Source organism: Charadrius vociferus, unplaced genomic scaffold, assembly GCF_000708025.1.
Source record: "Charadrius vociferus isolate BGI_N301 unplaced genomic scaffold, ASM70802v2 scaffold126, whole genome shotgun sequence".
Taxonomy (NCBI): Eukaryota; Metazoa; Chordata; class Aves; order Charadriiformes; family Charadriidae; genus Charadrius; species Charadrius vociferus.
Genome location: NW_009648894.1, coordinates 4441311 through 4451875, shown reverse-complemented (window position 1 = coordinate 4451875; position 10565 = coordinate 4441311). Strand labels below are relative to the sequence as shown.

The 10565-nt window shown below is 42.1% G+C and overlaps 1 protein-coding gene across 1 annotated transcript in view; it reads right to left on the bottom strand.

Moving 5' to 3' along the window:
- Positions 1-10565, bottom strand: part of GPR158 (G protein-coupled receptor 158) — a gene marked incomplete at its 5' end in the record, with an annotated part of 207124 nt that overhangs the window by 11258 nt on the left and 185301 nt on the right. The window lies entirely within an intron of this gene.

Genomic DNA, 10565 nt, shown 5'->3' with positions numbered 1-10565 from the left:
ATGCCAGAGAGCCTATTTCCTCTCATTTTGCCTTTCATCCAAAGTCCCCCTGCAATAAAAACCCCAACATAAGCAGCAGAGCTGAATAGATGACCTAATTGTGAAATAACAGGTATACTCCACAAACTACTCATGGTCCACTCTTCTTTCTCTTCCTCAACTGAAGTGAGAAGAGCCCCGAGTCTCTTACTGATTCAAAAGATCAGTTACAAGTGCAAAGAGGTGCTGAGAGTTTGAAAAAGTTTGGCTTGTAAAGCGATCAAAATACCTGTATAAAACTCCATGTGCTGAAGGTATTCCTACTTAAACTAAACACTGTGGACCAAGTTTTGCTTATATTCACAAGAAAAAAAACCCCAACCTGCTCTAAGTTTTGAAGATTAACAAGAGTTGGTTTGTTTTTGTATAAAGATTTGTATACGGGTATCTCAGAGAGCAAATGAAGTGAAAAAGCCACACGTCCATAATAAAACCCAATTTCAATGAGATGGGGTAAGTGGGAATAAAGGTAGCATTTGATCTCCAGATCTGATTAATTTTGAAAATTTCACAGTTTTCAGTTTCACAATCATAGATACAAGGAGCTCCTACGACAACAAGAGGAGATTTCAAAGTATTAATATACTAGAGCATAACAGTAGTTTGCACCATTTAATGCATAACGCTTTTATAAAAGCTTTACATTTAGAGCAGAGCTTGCATTCCTGTCTGCAGATAATAATTAGTGTGACATCTGGTATGCAACACAAATAGGGAATAGCTTTTAAAACATGAGGTAAAATAACAGAGTTCCTCTACTTGCTAAGCCCAACGTTACAATAATTTCATTAGCAATAACAAACAAAACAGACTGATAGAAAACCAATTTATTATCTAAACCACTAATTACACAGCTTAAATGTATCATGTAGAAGCTGTGCTTGAGGGGGGAAATCAAGTTCATATAACTAGCTACGGACTATTAGTGTAATATTTAACAAAAATCTGAAGGTGTTACACAATTTTGCTGTATGGCAAAATGCCCTTTTTTGTCTCTCTACATAAAATAAGGTCACATATTAACATATTTATTACACCAATGAAAATCACAGATATAACTAACTTCAAGTAGATAGAGAGATAAACACACAGATAGATAACGGAGCACATCTGGCCACCATGCAGCAAGGTTCTAATGTACCAATCATCTCTGAGGTCTTATTAATTCTGTCTATGGCACACTAGTGACCGTTTTGTGCCAAATATCTTTAATGATTAGAATCTGTGAGATGTGATATGAAATTTCTGTTTGGCTTGCTGAATAATTTTCCATTAAAAGCCTGGTGTAGATGAGTGACTTCCTGACCACTAAAGGACTGTCTTCGCATATTGCAAACCTGCCAAGACCAAACTCAAAGCTCAAAACATGTGATCTTGTTCCTTTAAATATGATTTATCATAAGGCTTATAAATTATTCAATTTTACTTATTAAGCACAAGGACATGAAATACCTTCTTTCCCCCTTCTAAAGAAATGATGGAAATTCCTAGGAGAGAGAGCTGTCAACAGTGCTCTGGACAGAAAATGTGAAGTAAAAAAAAAAAATCATGCGCAAAAGAGCTCTGAAAAACTTGCAGTAGCTATTCTATAACAATTCAAACCAGGCATTCAGATTTCGGGTGCAAATCTCTGATAGGTAAGAGAGTAAGAAAAGTAACAATTGCTTTAAAGGAGTAAATGGATGAAGATATGAATGGAAAGTAAGACATGAAAACAAAATGTGGCCATGTGCACAAATGAATTAATCTTTAAATACCTCTCTCACTAGTCATTATGTATTTCTTATACACACAGGATATCCGGTCTTTGCACTATCTAATCAACCTGCTTAGTTATATCCTTTGGTGTTTAAAAATCATGATTATTCCCTTTGTTTGCAATGCCCATCATGTTTTCAGAAAATGGAGCATTTTGGAACACTTAGCTTGGCCATCCAATACACTGGACCAGACTCGTGCCCAATGCCACTGGCCTGTTATAATGAAGAGTGCACTATGTCTGCTCACCTGGGATTTGTTTAGGCCATTGTTCATATTCTGCATCTTCTGATAATGAAGGACAATGATATGTTCACAGTATGTCATACTTATCTGCTCTATAGAGAAGGACAGACTCAGGGGTGGTATTATCGACCTAATCAAACTTCCTCAGAAGATTTGGGTTAATATATTTACTATGTTTTGCTAAACATGCCGTTGTCCGTGTTGCAAATTAGTCTTTCATATTTAAAGCCAGTACAAGGCAAAGCCATGTCCAGAGACAGCCTTCTGCTGCCTTCTTGTTTTCTTTCAGTGTCCATAAGCCAAGTTGTGTCGTGCCTTGCACAGCACGGCAGATGCAAACTGACCCACTCCCACCTGTCCAGCCCCCAGCACAAGGAAATTCCCACGTTAATCCATATCCTCTGTCATTGCCTGCTCTGCAGATGTCTGTACTTCGCCTGACTACACAGTACTGCAAAGCAAGATATGATGAACTGAAAGCAGTGATCAAAGTCACTTTCCTCTGTTTGAAGATTTGGAAAAGTCATTGAGAACCTCCTTACACTTGAGTGGGTCCGGGAAGAGAACACCCACAGATGACAAATGGAGTAAAAGCAGTAAGGGCATGACCTCAGGAGAGCTAAGAAAAAACAAATTCAGAAAAGCAAAGATCATTTCAGGAAACGTGAAAAATCAAGAAATATGAAGCTGGATTTTTGTACATGGCTTACACACATACTCTTCTTAGAGGCCTTAGGAAAGTACTTCATCCTTACTTCCACAGCTTTGCTGTCTCTAAGAATTGGACAGCACTAAAATAAAAATACCACACATGCACTTACTCTCTTTTGCATATATAATCTTGAGTTAACTACATAATTTCTTAAGAGAACAGACAGAGCATTCCAGAGATGAATCAAGGTTGGCTAATGAAGAAAGCTCTGTAATTTGTTGCAAATGACATTTAGATGTCTAGTGACAGAGAAAAGACTGCAGGGGAAAAACAGCAGCTTTGTGCACATGCACAACTGAATTCTAACTTTGTCTGCACCTCAAGCTCCTATGCATATGCAAAAAAGTCCCCACAGAAGCCCAGCTTCACAGAGATGATCACAGAGAGCATTTCTCTTGCTATTTGGGTGCCAACTTAGGCATTTTTGCTGCAATTTGCAGCAGAACTAAGCATACAGGGCTGTATTTGTACCAGTGAGATCATACATAATGTTATATATAGATTTGACTAAGCTCTGTAACTGAGCCAAAGGCATTGCAAAATGGGCACCCAGATTAAATGGACCATATAACCTTAATCTTACTCTGCCTCAGGTCTGGCTGTGTAAAATAGGGCTATTGCCACCCTGTCACTGCAAGATGACAATGGAAATAAATTTAACCATATTTGTAAACAGCTTAAATCCTAAAATGTGAGTTTCCTTCCTGCCATGGCCGAGAAAGGAAAGTGAGTTATTTCAGGCTGTCCTGGTTGCTTCTCAGCCCTCCTACCCTGCCAGAAATGTCTTTCTCTTACACTTCTTCAGGCGAGCCTCTCGGTGGGCTAGAGCTGCTGAAAGGAGCTCCCTGGAGCCAGGATGCCCAACCCTGTGCTTGTTTGCACTCTGCTGTCTAAAAGATACCTGCAAAAAGAAGACACCCCTGAAGGATTAAAGTCCATTTTCATGACTCTGTATCATGTTCTATGTTTGACCACATTCATTTACTTACAAAGCACTGTCGTAGGCCAAGAACAGGCCACTGCTCTCCAGAGATGGTGACATGCTATGTGTCCTTTCCTTACATTAATCATAGAATCATAAAATGGTTTAGATTGGAAGGGACCTTAAAGATCACCTAGTTCCAACCCCCCTGCCATGGCCAGGAGCACCTTCTGCTAGACCGAGTTGCTCAAAGCCTCATCCAACTTGGTCTTGAACTTTTCCAGGGATGAGGCCTCCACAACGTCCCTGAGCAACCTGTTCCAGTGCCTCACCACCCTCAAAGTGAAATTTTTTTCCTAGTATCTATTCTAAATCTACTCTCTTCCAGTTTGAAGCCATTCCCCCTCGTCCCATCACTACATGCCTTTTTACAAAGTCCCTCTCCAGCCTTCTTGTAGGCCCCCTTCAGATACTAGAAGGCTGCTATAAGGTCTCCCCAGAGCCTCCTCTTCTCCAGGCTGAATAGCCCCAACTCTCTCAGCCTTTCCTCATAGGAGAGATACTCCAGCCCTCTGAGCATCTTCATGGCCCTCCTCTGGAGCGACTCCAACAGGTCCATGTCCTTGTTATGCTGGGGGCTCCAGAGCTGGATGCAGTACTCCAGGTGGGGTCTCACGAGAGTGGAGTAAAGGGGCAGAATCACCTCCCTCTACCTGCTGGCCATGCTGCTTTTCATGGAGCCCAGGATACAGTTGCCCTTCTAGGCTGCGAGTGCACATCACCAGCTCATGCTGAGCTTCTCATCAGCTAACACCTGAAGTCCTTCTCCTCGGGGCTGCTCTCAATCCATTCTCCGCTGAGCCTGTGCATTGCCTCAGCCCACATGCAGGACCTTGCACTTGGCCTTGTGGAACTTCATGAGGTTGGCTTGGGCCCAACTCTTGAGCCTGTCCAGGTCCCTCTGGATGGCATCCCTCCCCTCCAGCGTGTTGACCGCTCCACACAGCTTGGTGTTGTTGGCAAACTTGCTGAGGGTGCATTCCATCCCAACATCCATGTCTCCAACAAAGGTATTAAAGGACAGCCCATTACAGCTGTGGCTTGACTAAGTTAATTTGGTATTCTGAACTTTGCACTGTTGGCAAAACAGTACTGTTCCAACAGCTGCACCACGTTCTCCTCAGGTTTTGGACACAAATTATTGATTACAACATCTAGTGCATCCACAACACAGCTAAACCAAGTCATCTACTTCTCTGTCACACTTCATTTCATCAGATTAATGTCTACATTTTAAATCCCCTCTACTGAAATCAAGTGAGCTATGGATCTGGAAGCATGGCTCTGCCATCCGTTCATTCACTCAGGGTGCTGGCTGGAGCTAAACATGCACCATTTTAAAATAGGAAAAAAATTGTGTCCTCGATTGCTCCTGTGTTGCCAGCCAGCACAGTCTCTTTCTGCCTCACTGCGTCCAATCTCCCACCTGGAGAGTTGCACCGTGTCACTGCAGAAGTTTTTTTCTTCAAATGAAAGGATTTTCATATATTTCAATGAACTGTGATTACATGTATAAGTCTTTAGTTTTGAGTTACTCCTAGCAAATTATAAATTACTAGAGGTTTATTGGTCTCTCTCACCATATCTCAGCATCATTTTAATTAGCTAGGCACAGCAATACAGAGACCTATGTGTGGAGTAAGAACTAATAGTGCCAAACCCTGACTTTTTTTTTTTTTTCTACCAGAATTCCCATGGCCTGTGGCTTTTCAAGGCTGAAAGAAGAGCAGGGCTCCATGGGCTGGTGAGGGGCACAGCACGCTCCGTCCCACACACAGCCACAAGTCTGCCTTGCAGGTCCACTCGAAGTAATGCAAGGGATGTGCTAACCCATGGTCTACGGGCCCCATGACTTGAGGGTGACCTAGAGATGCCTTTTGCTGGCAATGGAGACATATCCACTGACCTGAGTGTGAGCAACGTGCCTAGCAGTCTCACTGCACGAAACATATGTCAGCACCCAGGTCTACAGTATCCAGGAACTCTCCTCATTTCTGCACTTCTCTTAGCCCTTATACTCATGCATTTTATTCCATCCTCTACATAGATGCGCTGTCCCACCTCATTCCTTCCATAGCCCACTGCTGTTATTAAAGCCAGCTGGCCACTCTTCTGTCTCTGTGTGCCCCATCATCCTCTTCACTTGTGTGGATGAAAGGGGCAGAAGAGAACCAGGAATATCTACCACCAGCAACTGACAGCAAGCTGAGTGTGGAACCTCTTCTCTCACACCTGAAAGAGGATGCAAGCAACTGCCAATGGTATCCAAAGTACTTAAAGGGCTGGAAAGACATGGGCAGTACAAGAAGTGGATTCAAAAAAGGGTGGTGCAAAGCCAAGATCAATTCAGAGCGTCTTCCAGCCTATCCCAAAGCCACCACCTCCTGCAGGTGGCAAGCAGAAGAATCTGAATATGGCATTTACCAATATATAAACATGCAGCTAAAGTAACCCAAACATGGTTTCCTTAGCCTTCTTACTTTGTAGAAATGGTGCCTAAATAAAGGCTATGGGATTTCACCTGTGATGTAGCAGATACCAAGAAAAAGCAACATTACTGCAGGGGGTAATGCAACCCAAATTGCTCAACCTGTTCCACCTATTTTTGAGAAAGGAAAACAGAAAAATGTTGGCTGGTCATTGTTAAAAAAAATAAAATCCATTTTTTTTAAAAAGCTCCATTCTCCATCATCCTTAAGCATGTTTTATTTTAAATTAAATTGGAATAAACAGTTGATCTGAGATGAGTGAATTGTCACACTTGATTTAGTTTCTTTTCATAGAGACATTCCACACCACTCATCATGTTTGTTGCTCTTCCCCATACCTTATCCAGATTTACTGTATCCTAGAGATGAGGGACATAAACTGCGCACCGTGTTGGTGAAAGAGGTGTACATGGTGGGAGAAGGAGTGGGTTACAAGCAGGAAAGGGACAGAGCTGAAGGTTCCTTTGTAAAACAGGATTCTTTTCCTATTTCTGCTGCAATCATTTTATACAGCTCTGGTCTTATCACTTAGAATAAGCTTTTTACAAGTGATCACTATTTTTACATGATACATTTTCTGAGTATCTAACGTGAGAACTGAAGCCAGATCTTAATCAGTGCTGAATTCTAACAAGTACCTCCTGGTTGTGCTTTCCATGTAGAGGAGGCTATAAACAGTACTCTGAAAAAACAGTCCCTAGATGTCTCAAGACAGACACTCAAAATGGATAGCTACTGTTGACAATTTTGGCTCTAATCTTTGTACATTGATGGTAAGGAGAACACAGCTTAAAAACGCCCATTTGGAAATGAACAGCTCTTTATTGATGGCAGGCTCTGAACAACACACCCCGAATATGGCATAGGGCCACATCAAATGGGGATAACAAAAAGAAATAATAATCACTCATTCGCTGAATGCAGCAGAGGGCCTGTAGAAAATTTAATAAAGGGTCTCATAAGGCTGTATTACAATGCCCTAGCTCAAAACTGTACAGGCAGTCTTAATGCCTGATCTGTCAGAGCCTGTCCTGGCAACTCATACCCTCTTTAGATGCAAAAGATTATATAGGTTAAATAGCAACAAATGAACAGTGGGAGGGAGGTCTTTTGGGAACAGCCTGAAATACTTTCTTTGTTTCTTTTCCTGGCTGAGGGCGTGCAGTAATCATGACACAGCCTCGTGTTTGAAATCCTCTTGATGCCCAGGACCCAAGGCACGACCCACCGACCAGTGGGCTATGGCAGCAGCTCAGGCCAGCTGTGCCAGAGCAGCCCAGCTCCTGCCTGCCAGGAATCAACCAGGTGCTGGGGAAAAATACCTCCCTGCACTTGGTTAATACCTGCCATTCACTTCTGGTTTAAAAAAAAAACCACAAAACCACCACCATTGAAAACCACATATAGAATACACGGAGAGATTTTTAAAAACTACAGTTCAAATCCTATCCACACTGGGTGAAACTCTGGCCCTGCTGAAGTCAGGAACATCCACATGCCAAGATATCACCTCTGCTTTTTATTTGTGTTTGTGCACGCATGTTTATCTCTCTGCCTGCCTTTCTCTCCTGCCTGTGGCTTTGTTCATTAAACTTATTATTTTGCGCTTTTTTTCCAGTTTGTGGGAAGTTCTTTTTAATCATGTGCTGATATCTGTTTCATTTGTAGGATTTTTTCTCTTAGGATAAAGAATAATAGTTTGATTTGTGACACTGTGAGCCCTTAGGTACCAAAAGTTTATTGCTTGGGTTTTTTTCTAACTTGGTATCTGGCTGTGACAGGTAGAGGTATAGAATATACTCAGGCCATAGGAAAAAGGCTTTGTGGGTGAGTGCTCTCAAGCCCTCAGGTCTTTCTCTAAAATCTCAGATTGTCAACTGTGCTATGGCTTGTCAATGAGACAGATGCCCCAACCTTGAAAGTGATGGAAAAATGAACAGAAAGGAAATAGAATAATCTAGGCAGGTGGCAAATAAGCTACCCACAAGTATCGAACCTCAAGGAAAACGCATACTAACTTACAACATTACACTATGTAGATAAAACAAGATTTACAGAATGCTAATTTTTCTCATCAACATATTACAGAGTACAGAGGCAATGCTAGAAACAGTGACAACCTTTGTGTCTACGTCCCTACTTGTCTCACAGAGAGCATCCTCTTAAACTTAATGGAAATGTAAATATAAAACGTTCACTGCAATAAAAGTCTCCGGAGATAGAGCCTAAGTAGCATGATTAGTATGGAAAATGCTTCATAAATCCTAACTCCAATAATCTCTGGTAGCATAAAGGATTCATCTCATTATGACTTTCTAACAGAGCCTTGTTAATTCTCACTTCACTAATCTGCGACCTTGAAAATTCCCTCTCCACATTTCAGTAAAGTGTTGACAGCCCCGTGAAACAGGGAGGTATTCCAGCAAGGGCCACAGGTGATGGAATATATTCCAAAACACTCACTTGTTTTTTATAAAATACTGTGCCTGACTAAATTAAATGAAATAACAAGCCTTTGATAAATCATCATCCAGCATTTTTGTTTTAGCTTTTTAAATCAAATATCATAATCTATCAATTAATTTATTAAATAGGATTTTTTACAAGGCTGCTCCCAGTCAATTACAGGAATAAAAAGGGGTCTGCCTTATGAGTATTTCTCCTGACATATCCCTGAGACAAAGTATCTAATTTTGGAACTAGTTCCTACTAGCTGTAAGCTTTTCAGACTGCTATTAACAATAAAAATCTTGAAGTGCATACACACACACATATATAAGTATATATATAGACAAACACGTTAGTACAGACTTGTAGGCATACATCTGGTAACACTAATGTGGTTGTGTAATTTACTAAAGACTTGCACAAACATAACTCTGGTTAAGAAGACAAAATGACAGAACACAAGAAATTCTGCCCAATTTTGCCAGGCTTGAGAGCTGGCTTTGCCTCTACTTCCCTTGAATGTATTTTGAAAAACATTTTAAACCTTTCCAAATGTAAATATACCTTAAAGAATGATCCTTGTTTCCAACACTAGGCAGACAGCAACTTATGCAATTTCCTACCAAAAAGGGACGACCGATCATAATTAGCTATTAAGATCTGAGTTGTTAATCACTACCATAGCTATAAAGTATTTGTTTGCCATTATGCAACAACCACCACTATCAAATAAAACTACACTGTATTACTGGCTGTGAAATGCAGTAAAATTTTGATGCAAAATGGATTAGTGCAGATGACATCATCGTGTTCCACATCTAATTCTCTTTTGTTATTAATTTTACAACATCTCTGGCAATAGTACTATTTCATTACTGCAAACTATAGTCATGTTTTATCAATACAGCCCTCCAAAAGGGCTCAAATAGAGACACATTTCAAAACATACTCCTTTATCCTCCTCCCTGTGTGGTTTACCAGCGAGCACATTGACACATGAGATACCAGTGTGCCTGACTGCCTCTGAGATCTGACATGAAGGAGAGAGGAGCAGCATACAGGGGCAGCTTAGAGCCACGGCAAGTCCTTGGTGAAGATGGCAGCAGTGGCTTGCCCTTTAAAACTGCTGTGCAGGACCATGTGCTGGCTTTCTGTACGACACTTTCAGAGAAAACACTCCTCATACCCTCAGGCTGCTTCTATCCAACTTGTCTGCACTCTCATGTGGAGGAGCCACCATTACCTCTCTCTAATCCTCAGCAGCGGAGCTCTGTCAGTGGGATGCCCATGGGGAGACCAGGGAAAGGGCAGAAAGGTAAGAATTTATTTCAGATTTCAAAACACCGATGATACCAAGCTGTTTGGAAAGGTAGACACGCTGGAGGGGAGGGATGCCATCCAGAGGGACCTGGACAGGCTTGAGAGGTGGGCCCAAGCCAACCTCATGAAGTTCCACAAGGCCAAGTGCAAAGTCTTACACCTGGGTTGGGGCAAACCCAAGCACAAATACAGGCTCGGCGGGGAATGGCTGGAGAGCAGTCCTGAGGAGAAGGACCTGGGTGTGCTGACTGACGAGAAGCTCAACATGAGCCAGCAATGTGTGATCACAGCCCAGAAGACCAACTGTATCCTGGCCTGCATCAAAAGAAGTGTGGCCAGCAGGTGGAGGGAGGTGATTCTGTCCCTCTACTCCACTCTTGTGAGACCCCATCTGGAGTACTTCATCCAGCTCTGGAGTCCCCAACATAAGAAGGACGTGGACCTGCTGGAGCGTGTCCAGAGGAGGGCCATCAGGATGACCAGAGGGCTGGAGCACCTCTCCTATGAGGAAAGGCTGAGAGAGTTGGGGTTGTTCAGCCTGGAGAAGAGAAGGCTCCGGGGAGACCTTATT